Genomic DNA, 18,938 nt, shown 5'->3' with positions numbered 1-18,938 from the left:
GGAAGCAGGCGATTTGGCTCCCTTCCTTGGAAAACTTGCTTATATTGAACCCAAATCTGTCTTCTGGAGGTTTTGAGTTTTGGGCCTCATGGAGAAGTCTAATCCCTTTCTCAAGGGACAAACCCTTAATAAAGGCAGTGATCACATCCTACTGAATCCATGGTTGTGGTTAAAATTTTCCAATTATTGAACATTTCTCTAGTAAAGATAATGCTGATTGCTGCCTGTTTCTAATCACTGTCCTGCAAATACAATCCCTCCTACAGTTTGGTTCATAAAGGATCACAACACCCAGGAATAGCTGGATAGAGTAGAGAAATGGAGAAATAAATCTCTCTCATTTGAGGCCTCTGTGCTCTGTGAATGGGGCATGCATTCCTTTGGGGAGTGCTGAAGTTGCCAACCACTCAAGCCAGATAAGCCACTAAAGAATTTGATGCATTTTTTGTTTGCTTTTCTTTTTTTTTTCCCCTGAAATACAAATTTCTCCTTTGCTAAGAATGTTTTATTTTGTATCACTTGCTTTGCAGACAATGAAAATTTGCTATTATCATCCCTTCAGCCCACAGTGAAAAATGATGAACCTAAGAACAGAATCTTGTGAGATACGCCTGGCATTCCTCCATAGTGCTGTTGGGAAGCACTGATTTCTCACATGGTTAATACTCCACTTAATTATAAAACACACAGATATATAAAACTTTACCATCTTATTCATAAATAGCTTCCTTTGGCTATGAGTTTTCTCCCCAGTAAAAACGAAAACTTGCGAGTACAGTTCATTCCCAGGAAACACATTCTGTTTTCTTTTTTCTTTTGGTACTGGGGATTGAACCCAGAGGTGCATTACCACTGAGCTACATCCTCAGCCTTTTTCATTTTTCAGTTTTGAGACAGGGTCTCGTTAAGATGCTGAGGCTAACCTCAAACTTGGGATCATCCTGCCCCAGCCTCCTGAGTTGGTGAGATTTATAGGCGTGCACCATTGCACCTGGCCCCACATTCTGTTTTCTAATCATTGCTCTTGCATCGTACCCACATTCTAACCACTTTCCAGCTCTTTCCATTGACTGGCAGCAAAGTCTTCCTCTTGTTTTTGGTTTTAGTCAGTTTTTTTTTTTTTTTTCCTGTTGTGACCAAAAAGATCTGGCGAGAATAATTAGAGGAGAAAAGTTTATTTGGGGGCTTAGGATTTTAGAGGTCTCAGTTCATAGATAGCATTTCCATTCCTTAGGGCCCCGAGATGAGGTAGAGAACATCTTGGTGGCAGAGTGTAGTAGATGAAAGCAGCTAGGACATTACCAGGAAAGAGGGACGGGGTGAGAAAGGAGAGAGAGAGAGAGAGAGAGAGAGAGAGAGAGAGAGAGAGAGAGAGAGAGAGAGACACTTCAGTTACCACTTAGACCCTATCAGGTGATTACCACTTAGACCCTATCAGGTGATTAATTTCACTCATTGGGTTGAGGCTCTCATAACCCATTAATTTCACCTCTGAGTCTTCTTGCATTGCCTCACATGGGAGCTGTTGGTGTACACCTCACATCCAGACCATAACATCTTCTTCTTCTGTATAATGTCAAATGTGGTCTGAACATATTAAATGGAGCTCATTTAATTGAGCTCATTCAGAGATAGTGTCCCTGACATGTTAAATTTCAATTCTCTTTTGGCTTTTTCCGTTATTTCCCTTTTAGCTCCAAGGTCATTCTTGTTTCCAGAAAATAAAAAGAGTTTTCACCTTTTAGTCTTTTATCGACAAATAAACAGATTTCTTTTATTATCTTTTTTTTTTCTCCAGACAATATCTAAAATTCCCCTTTAAACACAGAGATTTTTAATACTGTTCTTTGCAAATTTTTAAAACTAGGCTTTTTAAATTTTTTTAATTTAATTTAATTTAATTTAATTTTTTTTTTTGTTATCCACTCAATATCTCTCTTGTATCTTTTGTGTCCCGTGTAAACTGGAATTTATTGGAATGCTTCCTGGCCTGGATTCATCTTAGGTACATGTTCTTTTTTGTTTTCATTTTGGCTTCTAGAGGATCATGCTGGGATAAAGTCTCTTTCTAGACTTTCTCCAGACTTAGGCTTTCCAGGCTCTCACAGGGTCTAGGATGCAATATGTGACGCTTTTCTCTCAGGTTCCTGTCACTGTCAGTTCACCCATCAATCCCTCCTGGTTGGCCTGCATGGGTGGCTTCTGGTTTCCTGTCATCCGAAGCCTGAAGATCAGACTCATCCTGCAGAAGCATGCCCTGTAAACATAATTGGTGAATCTCTCTTAACATTTCCTTTGCTTTTTGGTCATTTAAACTCCACCTTTATATTTCTGCTTTGTTTGTTGAATAGTAAAATTGAGAGAAAAACCCCAAACGCTAAATAAGCAGCCAGTCAACAATGTTTTAGGTGTAGTTCAGCCACCAACCAGCTGTGCAAGATGAATATTTGGCCTCTCTAAGCCTCAATTTTCTTCTCCCATAGAATAAGGCAGTTGGTCCCTTCTACCCTCACTCATCTGAAAAACTTTAAAAATGAAGCCTGAAGAGGACCTCTTGTTTCCAGACCTTTATTCAGGGTCCTGGGTCAGTTCCAGTAACAGACCATGTTGTTCTGCCTGTTACTGCAGCTTTAGGCGTCTGCATTTCTGTAAGACCCACCTCTATTATGCTAGAGAATAACAGCAATCAAGGAGAAATTTGGAAAAAGAGATAACATGAACGATGAACTAAATTTATGCTAGACAAGATGGTAAATTAATATACATCCACATTCCCTTCTCAAAAGCTTTCGGGGCCAGATGTGCTTCAGATTTAGAATAATAGAGCATCTCAGGGGAGCTTCAAAATCAAACATTTCTTCAGCAGAACAACATTCATACAAAGTGGGATAAATAAAGACTGATAGCACTGATTAATATTCCTTCAGTGAAACATGAATGTAGGATTATCTTTACTACCATACATATGACACGTTTTTCTCTTTTCATATTTTCTTTTGGATCTTAGAATTGTAGTTAAAGGATTATGAGCCTATATTAGTAAAATACAATAGTCTTCCATTATCTATAGTTTTGTTTCTGTTAACCAACATCAAACGTGGTCTGAATATATTGAATGGAAAATTCCAGAATTGAACAATTCAGAAATTCTAAATCATGTATCGTAGGGAATAGTGTGACTAAAATGGCTAAAACTTGTGCTACCCACTGTGTTCCACCTGGGTTATGAATCATTCTTCTGTGCCATGTATCTACTACCTGCCCATTCGTCACTTAGTAGCCATCTCAGTTATCAGACCAACCATTGGGTGGTACGAACCTGCTTATTTGTAGGGTCTGGTATTGTGTGTGCTTTCTGTCACACTGGGATCCTGGAATGTACACCCCATGGATAAAGTGGGTGAGAGGACCAGTGTGATTGGGAAATAGATAATGGAGATCCAAACTTATCTTATTTGTTGGTTTTTATTTTTGTCAGAGTAGAAAGATGGAAATTGACCCATGATCTGTCTCCACTTTATTTTATGAAATTCATCCTAAGCCTTCAAAGGAATTAAACATAGAAGACTTCCACTGACTGCCATCCCAAGTAGAATTCATTCATTACTCTCTTTTGTGTTCCTATTGTATGCTAAACAGATTCATTCAGCAGGCATTTTTTGAATTCTTACTACAGCTTAATCCCCAAACTAAGTTATTGAGGATGTAAGACCTACCAAGTGGGCTATTAGCATTCTTACTGACATCAGCAGTGAAGGGGCTGGGGTTGTGGTACAGTGGTGGAACCTTTGTCTGGCATGTGTGAGGCCCTGGGTTCAATCTTCAGCACTACATATTAATAAATAAAATAAAGGTATTCTGTCCAACGACAGCTAAAAAATAAATATTAAAAAAAATAAATCAGCAGTGAAGAGAGAAAAAGAGACATTATGGTGATGAATATTTAAGAAAAGAAAAATGGAAGGGAGGAAAGGAGAAAATTGAGGAAGGGGAATTAATTTAAGAGTGAACAACTAAATATTAAATAAAACTTAGGTATCAGAGATGCATGGTGCTAACCACTTTTTAAAGGACAGTGAGTTGGTTTCTCAGCTCAGGGTTCAAAAACTGGGTCTTTAAATAAAGTCTTAACATATTCTATAGCCTCAGGCAAGTAGCTTTGCTCTCTGGACCTCGGTTTCCTCTTCAAAATGAGATGGTTGAACTATTATCTCTAGCCCTGAAATTCAGTAATTCTGTAAAAAGAGCTTTCGAGTGTGTGTGGAGCTGGAGTCCTATTATCCAGAGCACAACTGGTTGCAAATGGCAGTGTGATTCTTGGGGATGAGACATGAGGAAGAAAATACGATGGGAAGAGTCTGTGTGCAGGGAGGTACATGCCCCACATACAGAATCTAAACTTTTCTGTTCATCTTTGGTTGAATATTCATCCCCCTTTCAACAATATATTTTGAAGTCTATTTTTCTTCGAATTTATATTCAGGAACGTCCTCTGCATTTCTCAAATTACTAGTGTCAGTTAAGACATGAACAAAACAAGAACGTTAAAAATACATCGTGTCTCCATGCCATGGCCACAAGAACTGCAAAGCCAGCTTGTCAGAGAGTGCTTTCTTTTCAGGGAAGATAATTTGCATGTGGGGCTTCATTCAAGTACTTTGAAAATGGGTCCAAGGAAACATAGCAATTGGAATGATTATCAGAAACTGATCATGTTTCATTCCGAATCCCATTTATTTCCAAGACACTTTTGGTCAGCTAGAGAGGGATGAAGGAAGGGCCTCCGGACCTACTCTCAGTCCTCAAACATATGGGAAATGGTTTTACTTTCTAATAACTTGATCTGTTTTTCTGTTAGTTTCCATCAGTGTTTGTACGTAAAATGGACATTACAAGATTTAGAATTTTGAAGAACTTCTATGGTTGTCTGTAAGACAATTTAAATACTTAGCAGATATTAATTGCAGCAGTTTGGGGGAAAAAATCTTGAGAGTCTTTGGAACCAGGGGCTTTATCGTGGTTTTTTTGAATTGTGTTTTATACAAGGGAGAGGCAAGAGATGAGGCCAGATAGAGGTCATATAGGGCAGACAAATATCAATATCTCAGTATTTGTGATGTAGTTGACACAGTGAGCTACAGAGGCAAGAGTGGAGAAGTTGTGGTCACTGTCATCTACAATGTCTTGACTTAAGCTGATGACCTGAGGGAGTTATCTTGACCTCTCTGGGCCTCACTGTCATTTTCTATAAGATGAATGAGTCATACTACATGAAGCCCAGGGCCCCTATGTTCTATTATTCCACAAACTCAGGAAGACAGTTTGCTTAACAAACAAAAAATGTACAATTGCATATTTGCTTCTGAGCTTAAAATATCATAAAGTTTCAAACTTATCCTAATAAAAAGTTTATGCATTTTATTTCAGGAAAGATTGTCAATTAAAGTCAAAAGAAATATGGTAGTCTCTAAAGCATTAATAGTGTACTTCTTTTGGGGGGAAGCTTATTTTATTTAGTTTACTCTTCCCATTGAAGATGTTTCTACCTCAGAGTCAAATGTGGATTATTCTAACTGCAAACATATCTGTTCTCCACCATAACACACACAGGAAGGTGTGTGTGTGTGTGTGTGTGTGTGTGTGTGTGTGTGTGTATCATCAGCTTTTCATATGTCTGGGTTTTATATCCATAGACTTTACCAACCATAGATTTAAAATATTTAGAAAAAAAATTGCGTCTGTACTGAACATGTACAGACTTTTTCCTTGTTCCCCCTAAATATGGAACAATAACTGTTTTATAGCATTTACATTGTATTATGTATTATAAATGATAGCAAAGTGATTTAAAGTGCACACAAGGATGGGCATAGGTTATATGTAAACACTACACCATTTTATAGAGGGGAATCAAACATCTGTGAATTTCTGTATGTAAGGTGGGTCCTGGAATCAATTCCCTGTAGATACGAAGAAATGACCATATATATTTTACTACTTTCCTACACACAGAGACAAACAGACACACAGACACACACGTGCACACATGTTGGTTCATTATTTGAAACATATTTGTTACTATCAGCCCAAGCTACTTTGCGGTGTGTGGAATCCTGTTTCTAAGGGACTAGCACGCATGACAGTGCCATTCACTTATGGGAAATGAAAAGATGTTGGTGCAGTTGGTGCAGTTGGTGAGTTTCTAGGAAATGCACTCCAGAAAGTCAGCATTGCCCAGAATAAACTTCTGTCTGTCTATGTTAACACTTAACCTAAAACACATTGTCCAAGTCGGCTAGTCTCCGCTCAGGATCAGAGGCCTCAACGTGCCATCAAGCGATGAGTAGCTGGGAATTCTCTTTCTGGTTTCATTTGTTGATTTGTTTCTTTCCACCCTTTACTACTAGTCCAAGCTGTGATAAGTGTTCTGGATTCCTCTTCCATGAACTGAGGGGAAAATGGGACTCTGTCTGCATAAGAAAGAGACTCTAGGAAAAATATCTAAAAAGTACTCAGCTCTCAGAGAAAGGCCATACATTTAAAAAAAATTTAGAATAGAATCCAACATTTAAAAAAAATTTAGTCCCCATTGATGACCAAAGATGCCTTATGTGACTTATAGAAAAATATGGAAGTGTAATAAGACAGAAAATTATTAATAAAAGAGAAGAAAAGAATTGAGCTACAGGGGGCAAAAATACAGAATTTGTTCTTGTTGTCCATGTGTGTGTGTGTGTGTGTGTGTGTGTGTTTGTGTGTGTGTGTGTGTGTGTGTGTTTGATTTTCCAAAGATTTGAAGATCAAACAGTGAGTTTTCATCCCACAGAATTTCTCTGTACTGACAACATTTGCCTCCTTGTGGGATGGATGTGGTATGTGCAAGTCTTTCACTTGGAGGCTGCTGAGCCTGGCGAGTAGTGACTATGAGCAGTTACCATCTGACAGTTATTCTGTGGCTTAAGGAAAATGGCTTGTGGTCACAGTCCAATTCCTCCTGGACAGGTATCCACATCATAAGAAACCACCACTAAATTTGGCACCTAGACGAGCTATTATTGGCAGCCAAGAGTGAAGGCCTGAATCAGCATTAGGATTTGAGAGCCCTGACCATCTAACCTGGTCACTCCAGGTCAGGGCTCAGAAAGGCATGTTTGCAGGGCTTGGAATGGAGAACATTTTAGAGATCATTGCCCGACGCCATGCCAGTCTATGAATAAAATGATTATTCAGATATCTATGGTTTCCCACCTGGCACATCTTTGTGTACTTAATTTTATCAAGAAAATTCTTTCTTTACATTGACTACAATCTTTTATCAGCCTATTAACAACAACAACAACAAAGCAGACATTACAGGCAGTGTTACTAAAGAACAGTTTATTCAAGCACTCAAGGTTGTTTTCAACAGTCACTGTGCTGAGAGAGCTCACATTTTTATAGAATGACGACGTGATGATGAGGAAAACCAAAGAACTCCATGCCTAGAGGTCATCCTGCAGCACAGCGTGGCTTTTAGTGAGCTGGCAGGTTCATGGGCAGTTTCTTGCTGACCACCTCAAGGGCAGCAGAGGCACCACGGAGGTTCTACCCAGACAGCACAATTCTCAAGTCTTTCCTTAAGGTTGAGGGACTAACAGGGCTGGTGGCTACTGCTGAGCAGTATAAATGGCTTATTCTTCCAGTAGGAGCTCACTGCTTTTCCTTCACTTCTCCATACCTGGTTCCTTTTATTCAACACACAGTAAAATACATCCCTGAATGGAGAGAACATACTAATGGATCAAAGGTGTTCCAAAGGCATTGGCACCAATATGTCAACAGTAGGATTTACCCGGCCCGAGGGGCCCACCAGTCATTAAACAGGGTAGCGGTCTGGGGTGCAGGGAGCTCCACAGCATTGTAGTTAGGCCTGACCTCGGGAGGGTGGGTGCACCTCCTGCTGGTCAATAAATGAGTAAAATTTAATGGCAGCCTTTGAGGGGAACCAATGGTTTATTCTTTGGCCAAAGCTGAAATGTGGCTGGGCATAAGGAGCAGAGGGTGATATTTAGGAGTGTTGAAAGGCAGGCAGAAGGCTCGTAAAGAGCTTGGAAAACGCTTATAAACGTGGTTGAAAAGAGACAAGGCACTGGGAACAAAAGCAGATTTTCCAAACCAAATCTCTGAGATGCAATTTTTTATATATATATATATATATATATATATATATATATATATATATATATATATATATATATATATTTTTTTTTGGAGGCAAGCTCTGGTGGTTGAACCATGTGGTACAACTGCTAACAGCCTTTTGCCAGAGTCAAGAACATACAGTGAAGAAATATTGGTCTCCTTTAGGGAATATTGACTTTTCTCTTCCCTGAGACTATTTTTTTAAAAACGCTACCTGGAAATGGCAATAGCTGCTATTTTTATAAAGCTAAATGAATGAAAATGTATTAATCTCGAAAGTACTCAGCATTAACACCAAGTATTAGTCTATGTAGCCAATTTAACTTAGAATAAAATTTTGTGATTATTTCTTACTCTTTTACTTTATACATAGTTTTGCTTAGCTTTCTGATTATTTAATTTCATTTTATTTGTTGGCATGATCATGACTTTCGGCGTTTGAAATCATTTGAATTAAAAAAAGTCTTGTGCCTGCTTTTATATTAAATTAAACTTTTTTTTCTTTTTCCAAGTTTCAGTACATTGTCAAAGTTAAAGAAACAATGTAATTGTAAATAAAAGGAGGAGGAATGGTGTGATTAGGACAAATACAATCTAACCAATAACTTAAATGACCATTACTGAAGTAAAATTTGATTAATAAAGGCAAAGGAAAAATCTATGTGAACTTCTAATACTTTTTGTTACTTCAACCTATTAGGGAATGTCAGGGAACACATTGTTCAGTATTTCTCGAAATTTTAAATTGGTCATATGCAAACCAAGCATTTAACTTGTACTAAATATCTGAATACATCATGTTTTTTTCACAACAAAAAATAGAAGCCCTAGCCATTTGATAAATCTGTCATCCTGGAGGAGTCTAGAACTTCATAATGTTGATGCTCATAAAGTATTGATGGATGCAGCTTCTTTTAAAATCAGCATGTCTACTTAAGTTTCTAAGAAGCAATGAGTTAAAAGCCATAATGCAGTAACAATGAGATTTTGGATCATTTCCCCCCAGTGTTAAACAGCACTCTGAACCCTATCAAGATTCCCAGTAGTGAGCCCCAAGGGCCCCAAGGTTAAGGCAGGTGTAACAGCTGTAGACACCACCAGGGGGTGCCAAAGGACAGCACCTGTTTGCATTTTAGGCTAAAGGGCACTATCAAAGAGCACAAGAGAATTACCCCAAATCTAGAAAATTAGTACATAGATTCACCTTGGGCTGTGGTAGAATAACTTTTTGTGATATAGGATGGTGCAAAGAATGTTTGATCAGCATAGATGGATAGGACCATTGCAATTGTCTAGCTCATCTCCTCATTTTACAAAATGAGTCTACTGAGGTGCAGACAGATTGAGGACTTGTCCAAGGCCTCCCAGGTGATGAGCTATGGCAGACCTGGGCCCACAACCAAGGTCTCCAGAGCTTTTTCTGCTCCACCATCCTATGCCCTTGTAGTAGAAGTGAAGTTCACAAACTGCATGTGCCTCACCCCATTGTCCTTTTCAACACTCCAGTCGATGAAAAAGTCTTGTTTTCCAACTTCCAGTTTCTAATTGATCGCTATTGAGAATTTTGCCTCCCCCTTTCTTCTTACAGATTCTTATAGAAATGAACAGGTTTCACTCCAAGGACTTTGTGTTCTGTTTAGGGAAAGCACATTCCTGTTGGAACATTTTTTAAGTCTTTCCTCACTTTTTATCTCTACTTTTCCTGTGAGCACCAGCTGCAGGGGCTTTCTTATTTCCATACACAGGACACTGTTGGCCCCCTGTCAAAACTAACAAAATCTCTCATGCCAAAAAATACATTAGGAACTAATATTTTAAAATATATTAAAATGTCTGTGTTATAGTGCATGCTAAAGCTCCATTTCCAACTGATGCAGATCCAATATCTTCAGGTAAAACCTATGTTCCCACTTTGTGATAGAGCCCCTGCTTTCTTTATAAACTACTGACTTCAGGCCCATATTATAGATGGAGGTGAAAAGCCCACAGCACAACATAAATTAGAATTAAAACCATAACTGAAACCTTTTAGAGCGTCTATTGATTTTAACGTGCCTGGTCCACAGAGGCAACTTCAGTGAGACTACTTCCTCCTAATTTGACAGCTGCTCTGCTATGGCCAGAGCTTGGACTAATGAGGTTACAGCTGTCAGGGCTAATCAACAGATCCAAATATGAACAAGGAATTGGGTAGCTGGTTTCAGTTAATTTGTGCAAATGTACAGATTGGGTGGGCAATATTTACACTGGTGACTCAAAACAAACTTTCAGGAACTGAGCCAAGTATGATCTCACCAGTTCTCAGTTCTACTCTGGGGAGATAAGACACAAATTACAGAAACAGGAGATGGAGCACAAAAGAGTTCATAGCTTTGAGCTACCCATGAAAAGCCCAATTATGTCCAGCATATTTTCCTCTTCATCGAGTATCTAATTGGATTGCCAATACTTGAGACTGCTCATTCCAGAAAAAAAGTTCTCAGACTGTTCTGGGTGGTGTAGCTTGGGATTCATGGGTCTTCCAGCCTTGCCATGGGACTTTATGTAAGAGCCACCCCTCCCCCTGATCTGCGCACTTATGACAGCATCCAAAGAGTGAGTGTCACCATTGCTGCACATCCATTCTGTTATGAAAACATCATTCTATTAATATAAATACAGACTGCATTTGCCAGGGCTAACTAGAACAGGTGCAAAGTCTTTAGATGCTTGCTTGTACTGAGAAATGAAAAGAGTGTACAAACAGTTTTCTCTTGCAGTGGCACTGTTGGTGTCGATGTAACATTCATCTCTGCCGCATTCCTTGATGTTCATGGACGGTAGCCCAGGAAACTCGATACAACTGGCTTGTAGGGTAGAGAGGGAAGAAGGAGGAAGAGAAAGATAGTGATGACATGGTCTCTAGGATTCTGTTTATGCAAATACTCTCCTCTTGATCTGGGGCTTGCATGGGTTATGTATAGAGTACATTCTGTCAAATCTCCTGCTGTGAGTTGAGGGATGCTGCCAACATAAATATTCTGCCAATTCTGAATTTAGAAAACAGCTTAAGGGCTCCTGATGTTTCTGTTCTTCCTCTATTTTTTTTTTTTTTTAATCTTATCCATGTGACTGCTACTGTGTTGCCCGCGGTTTCAAATTCACTTTGTAGTTTTCCAGGCAAGAGAAAGTCATTGCCTGAAAGACACATCTGGGTTCCTGTCTCCATCAGAGTTCTCTCAAGACTTCATTTCATGGAGTCAAAGAAATAAACTAATATGCTATTCGGTGGAGTAGTCTTAATAAATAATAAATATTCTATTTGATAAAATTATTACCAGTGCCAACATTGGTAGTCTCTCCCTCTCTGGTAGACAGAATTCTAGGATGGCTCTCAGGATTCCTGCCCCCAAAATACACATACATGATATGTTCTATATGCTCTTCTCTCTTTGAGCCTTTGAGTATGCATAAGACAAGTGAATATGGTGAGAAATTATTCCAAAATTATGTTACATTTTATGCAGAGATGAGGGAATTACATTAAATATGTAATTAAGGCCCATAACCAGTTGATTTAATAAAAAGGGACATTTTTCTAATTAAGTGAGCACTATAAAAAAAGAACTGGATTGTTCCTGTGGTTCTAGAGATGCTCCTGATGGCTTTCAAGAAGTTAGTTTCTATGTTCCATAGAAGACTAGATGCCAAGCTGCAGGAACTGAGATAGATCTCCATTTGGCACCCAGAAAGAAACCAAAGATCTCAGATATACATATGGTGGCAAGGATCTGAATTCAGTCACAATCTTGTGAGCACAGACAAGGATGTGCAGTCTTGATGGGATGGCATCTCTGGCTGAAACCCTGATTTCAGTCTAGCAAGATTTGAGCAGAAATCCTGCTAAGATGTGAGATGACAATGGGTATTGTTTAAGCTGCTAAATTTGTGATAATTTTTTTTTTTTAGGCAGCAACAGAATTAACACACTCATGCTTAGTAGGGATGGTATCGAGGTTTTGAACATCAGTAGGACTGGCACTCTGAAGAAAGGGAAACGTGTGCCCACATTGTGCATGCCACAAATTACCTGCTACAAGGAACAGCAAATTATAAATGGTGGCGGTGGATGTTACATTCTTCTTCTTGTCAAACATCTCATTTTCTTCTCTGCCTTAGGGTTAGTAGCTACTCTGTCATTTCTCAAAAAGAAAGAGAAGTTTGCTTGAATTCTGAATTCAGGCTTCAAAACACATCATACATCAAGATGCAGCATGTGTTTGGGGATTAAATAATTATTCATGAAGTTCCCCCCCCCCCTTTTGTCTACACTGCTTTCTAAAGAGGAGTCTGGCTTGTCACTAGATCAAACTTTCGATTTTATAATGAAGAACTAGAAGGAAAGGGAAGGGGAGGGATGACAGGAGGCACAAGGGCCAGAGGTGGAGATTTTGTTTCAGGAAATTTCTTGTGGGAGAAGCAGAGCCTTTGCTGAACTCAAAGCAAGAGTCCATATTCCTGGCATAATGAATGTTGTCTAGCATATAGTTGCTATTCATCAGTATTTTTCAAAAAAGAAAAAAAAATGGAACAAAGACATCTCGTACTTTGGTAAGGCAAAAAGAACTTTACAGAGGCGTTTTCTACAGATCTCCTTTATGGTCTTAAAAAATTGCAATAAATGACTGAGTTATTTTGAAATTACTTTTATTTTCTAAATTCTGTTCTTTGTACTGTGTTCTCTTCTTTGAGGGTATTTTGAAATTATTTTGTGATGCAGTCTGGGCTGTGAGGATGAAAGATTTATAAGCATTAATTTATAAGCATTATTTCTTGAGTACTCATGACATTCCTGGTACTGGGCCCTTAAGGCATGTAAGGAAGCTGATGCAGGACTGGCTATAGAGCCTCTGGTGCAGTAGGGAAGCAAAACCAGGAAATTGGTTTTCATGTGTTGTTAATAATATCAGCAAGAGAGAGGCCAACCCTCACGTGCCCACAAGCTCCAGCAGAGACTCCTGCAGTCCACACCATGGGTAGCGTATGGAGAAGGCCTGCACTCCAGGTGTGGCCAACTTGTCCTCCTGAGCAGAAGTGAAATAGAACCAACCAACTTTCTCTTTAGTGCAATGAATCACTGAGATTATTTCTGATTTGTATCTACAGTGATTTTTCATCAAAGCACCAGGTACAAAGTGTTGAGGGCCACAGCCGAGTCGGGATGAAGCATGGCATTTTTGCCAGAAGTAGTGGTTGAGAGGTGACACTAGGGAGACATTAAGATGATGACTTTTGAGTTCTGGCAGAGTTCCCGTTGAGTTCCGCTTGAGCTCTCGCAGGGATTCCTGGAGAGTTCCCATTGGTTGGGGAAGTGCTGGAGGAGGGATATTTCTGGTTGCTGGTTCCTGGAGGAGCCGTGTGGCTTTCGGGGGAGTTCCCGGGAGCGTGTGTGGAGTGTGCTGGTGGAGTTCAGAAATAAAGTTTTTTCCTGCTTTAATGGCTCGTGATTTGTGCCCAGCCAGACTGCAGCAACAAAGTTTAGGTGGTGATACATGGAAAGGAAAAGTCACCTGGCTTGTTAGAATAACAGCCAACACACTACAGTCTGTGGGTCCAAACTGAGCTGTTCCCCTGTTTTTGTAAATAAAGTTTTATTGGAACACAGATTTGTTCATTTGAAAATGCAGTGTTTATGACCACTCTCATACTACAATGGCAGAGGTGAGCAGTTGAGGTAGAGACTTTCTGGCCTTGGAAGCCTAAAACATTTACTACCTGTTTCATCATGGAAAAGTCTTATGGCTCACATTTTAGAAAAATTTCCCTATTTTGTTGTTATTATAGAAATCTATGAAATAAAGATATTTGCATCAGGAGAGTTTGGAAATTTAGGAAGTTTTAGGAAGATTTAGAGAGGGAAAGCATTTGTGTGTTCAATTTGGAAAATGCTTAGCACTGTAGCAATAATTAACACTTATGGTGCTCTTAGCACCAAGCTAAGTGTTTTATAGATATTACTCAGTCTATCCCCACTCTGTATCAGATATTCCCTTTCATTACTGAAAAGATAACTCTGACTTAGGACAAGGCACTGGCCCAAGATAACTCCACACTGGATCTGGGATTAAAACTCATGTATTCATATCTGCTTGAACCCAGAGCCTGGAACCTTAATACACACTTCAGCAATGTATCAGGATATATTTCCTACACAAGGCAACCGAAAGAGAAGAAAATGTTTCTATTTGGAGGCCAATTTTATAAATCAAGAATGAAAATATTAGTATAAAATGGTTTCAAATAAAAAGAATGATATACTTAATGTACTATACATGACAATATAACAAATTTTCATCATGTTACACATGCAACTTCTAATTTTTAGCTTTTGTCTTCAAGTAACTAGAGTCCTCCATTGATCCAATAAACATTTGCTGACTATTTACTGTGTGGCAAAACATCCAATCTCTATGAAAAATCATTCTTTTCTTCAAATGGAATGGAGTTTACTCACATAAACTTTTCACACTCAACATGAGGGAAGGCAATACTTGTCAAACTTACATATACCTTAGATAGGAATTTTTAGTTATGAAGGGAGATACATTTCTGAGGCTAGCCTTATGATTATGATAGTGAGGTTAGATTTGTATCCAAGTCTCTATTCTAACCTAGGGCTGACAATAATAGGCCTTCAGTGAATGGCATTGTAATTTATTAAGAAAAACAAAATTAAGTGGGACTATTATTACTAAAAATTGGGAAGAAAATATTTGAAGACCATGAAAACTGATGAAAGAGTATCAAGTGAGATTCATTTTATTTTTGTGTTAAAAGATTACAATTGCTCCCTGAAAATACAGTTAATAACAGCAGTTTTCAACCAGGGTAGTTTTGTTCCCAGGGGACCATTGAAAATGTGTGCAAAACATGTCCCAAAGAGGAAGGCTACTGGCATCTAGTGAGCAAATACCAGAGATGCTGCTAAGCACATATAATTCCTAGGACTGTCCCCCCAGCAAATGTTAATGGTGTGAGTGTTCGGGGTCTCTGGCTTAGAGATTTTGTTAGCCCTTGAGGACAATAGGAGCACATATTCAGTTTACATAGTCACATATAGCACATCTAATTTGCTCAGGAAATTTACAGAATAGCTCAGATCTTCATAAATACTACCAACTTATTTGTCTGCAAAGAGTAAATTTTCAGGTCTATTTTTTTTTTAATATCCTTGAATTTGTCATTAACCTTTTTCTAGCTTCTGAGGGTTGCTTCAACTAAGTCTACAAACTGAGTAGCTTAAACAATGGAAATATCATTTTCTCAAAATTCTGGAGGCTGGAAGTACAAGATCAAGATGTGTCTAGGTGCTTCCTGAAGCAGAAGAATCTAGTTGTGCCTCTCTTCCAGCATCTGGTGGCTTCCTGGCAATCTGGTTTTGCTGCACCCCCCTGATATCTGCCTTCATTTTCACGTGGTATTCTCCCTGTGTGTCTCTGTGTCCAATTTCCCCTTTGTATAACTACATCAGTCATGATGGATTAGAGTCCACACTAATGACCTCACTTTAACTTGATTACCTCTGCAAAAACTGTTTCCAAGTAGGGTCACATTCTGCGGTACAGGGGATTAGGACTCTAATATATCTATTGGTAAGATATAATTCACTCTGTATAGCACCCTAGACCAGTAATATTTTGGAAATGATCAGTTCAGTGGTTATGCATTCATTTCCAAAATTTGCTGAGAGCTTCCTTTCCTTTTGAACACCTAGGAAGGCAAACATTTTGAAAAGAGTCAATGCAAAAGAGAGAGAGAAAGAGAGAGAGGATTATTATATAAGAGAGAGATTATTATTATTATTATATAAGCCAGGATTATTGAGAGAGAGAGAGAGAGAGAGAGAGAGAGAGAGAGAGAGAGAGAGAGATAGTTAGTTATAGTTTAGAATAGAATGCAAGGCCTCATACATGCTGGGCAAGTTTTCTCCCACTGAACTACAGCTCTCGCTCCAAAAGGAAAGATTTAAATGAACTTCCAAAGTATGATCAATATGAAAAGCAGTTATTAGCTTTAAAATCATTTATGGAGACTTTCTCCACCACAGACAGAGACTTAAAAATTCCCTGTCAACATTCAGCAAAATATAGAACATTTGCAATAAAGAAGAAAAGTGTCTGAGAAAACTATGTTTGTCCTGAAACAGCACGTGCAACTCAATTTGTGCTCAAAGGGAAACTGAGTTGGGCAGCCTTGCTTCCATTATGGCCCATTCCCTCTTCTAAATGAGCTCCCTGCGGCTTGTGGTTGCTTTTGGTGGTCAGCGAGACAATTAAACAAAAGAGCTCAATGTGCTCACTGCAATCCTGCCACCCAAAAGTGACCAGCCAAAATTACCTGTGACCTTTCCCAGGAGTGTGAGCAGAAAACCCTTCTTAAAGAAGAGAGCGATAAAGAAATTTGGGCTTCATTCTTTCATGGGTTTGCTCCTAGGAATGTTTATTGGCGAGACACTAAGAATAAACCCAGTTATTGAAGAGGTAGCTGGGAAGTTGACAAGCATGGCTAAACCCAGCAGAGAAATTTGATGAGGAAATTAGATGCTGTGTAGATGGTGTGTAGTGATTAGTCTTCTGAAAGCCAGGATTATTATATAAGTGGGGGGTGGGGGGGGGAAGGGCAGCTCATTGTGACCGGCAGATTCCATTTATTCAGGTATTCTTCCAGCTAATTAGTCCCATAATGCTCCATTTGTTTATACATTTCCAGCAAACCCTTTTCCATGGAGGAATTTAATGAGATGAAACACCAAAAAAAGCAGCATTTTCCCTTCAAAACTAGATTACAGCAAAAAGGAATTAGGTTTAATAACACATACAGCTAAATCCTATCCCTGTAACAGGTTTTTAAAAATTGATGTGTTTTAAACTTTGTATATTCCTTCATGTCTGGATCCAAGTGGGTCTAATAAGCAATGAGAATCCTAATCGTTTCAAATAGGGCACGGAATCAAATACTATAAAAAACAAGAGAAGCATAAAATATCTTCCCCAAATGAGCATTTTAAAATCTTATTTAGTGAATCATATTCTAACAGACACAAAGAGATCATCTTTGCAAACTTGCAATCCTCTTGCAAGCGTTCATTCTGAAAGGATTTTCTAATTTTGCTTTTATTTAATTTACCAAATGAGAGACAATGTAGATGGCTTACCCAGCGCAATACCTGGCACATAATAAATGCTCAGTGAAATTGAGTTTCCTCCCCTAATTTTAATTTTTTTTGACTGAAAATTTACAACTCCCAAACATATACACTGAAAGCAAAGATGCCACATGTTGTCTAAAAGTTGGGGAAATGCAAAATCTCTACTATGAATACCACAAAACTCTGTTGGTGCTTTGCTTAGCATCTTCACATGCAGCCAGATGAGTTCCAGATTAAATGGCTTGTTTAAGCTGCAGTAAACAAATTTTACATGTGGATTTCTTTGACAACCATTATGACCCTTTTGTGGGAAAAATTCAACCTTAGCAAGCTAAAAATTCAAGTAACATCAAATACAGTCCATGTTTCAGAGTGTGCAGACCAATTTTTCTGTATCAAGTTGCAAGATACAGGAAGAAAGTTTTTGCTTGCCTAATGTCAAGAACTAAACTAGCAAAGTTACATCTTGGGCGATCTCCTAAAAATCACTTCATTCTTGATTTTTTAAATTTTAACTTGTGCACTTCATCTGGTCTTATAGTTATGATGCTGTTGATGAACTATTTGGTTTTGTGGGTTGTTGTTTGTTTAAACAATATAAATGTCAGGTCACTCAAAAGAGAAAAACATATGTTGCTTACTTTAGAATTAATTTTGGGGAGTCAAATTAACTAGTAAAGACAATTTATAGTTCATTAATTCTTGCCATAAACAAGATATGCATCAGAGACCTCTCCAAATCTGTCTGGGTTGAAATTGCATATGGCTGGCTTAGAAACCATCATTGAGTGATAGATGTCATCAAATTCATAAATGAATTTTCCTTCTCATTCCTAAATACAAACTAATATTTTGTTTCTACAGTGAGAAATGAGTCTCAAATTAAAAAAAAAAAAAACAAAGAATTCTTTACAAATGTTGCTGTTGTTGAGATGAAGTTAGCTTATTTAACGTAGAATATATGTGGTGAACTCAGACATGTATGAAAGTATGTTTCTTGTAATAAGAGTATTCCAGTTGCACATATTTCAAAGAACTTCTAAGTTCTTCACAACTATATATTCATTTAGTTCTTAAAGTAATCCAAGAAGCCCAAATATTTTAGTCTCATTTAACAGATAAGGAAACTGAGGTTTAGAAAACTTGAGTAATTTTCCCTGGATCACAGTTACTAGATGGTAGAATTGGGATTCACATCCAGGCAGGCTGGCTTCAAATTTCTACTCTTCAGTTCCATCCTACTTCTTAAAAAACATCAGCTCATGATGGAAGAAAGATCTCAAAAGAAGAAAGATTTCAAATCAACCATCTAATCTTCACCTTAAGGAACTGAAAAATTTTGGAGTATAATAAACCCAATGAGGAAAAAAAATAAGGAAACCAGAAATCAATCAAATTGAATACAGAAAACAATAAAGAAAAATCAATGGATAACTTCAGATATGAAACTAGACAACAGAGATAGAATTTGGGTCTATTTATACATCACATACAAATACTTGATTATATTTGAGTTCACAAAATAGAAAATTCATTTTTAGGATCTTATGTAATATTAATTCATATTAGA

The sequence above is a fragment of the Callospermophilus lateralis genome, chromosome 6 (genome assembly GCF_048772815.1).
Source record: "Callospermophilus lateralis isolate mCalLat2 chromosome 6, mCalLat2.hap1, whole genome shotgun sequence".
In the NCBI taxonomy this organism is placed as follows: Eukaryota; Metazoa; Chordata; class Mammalia; order Rodentia; family Sciuridae; genus Callospermophilus; species Callospermophilus lateralis.
This window is presented reverse-complemented; position numbering follows the sequence as displayed.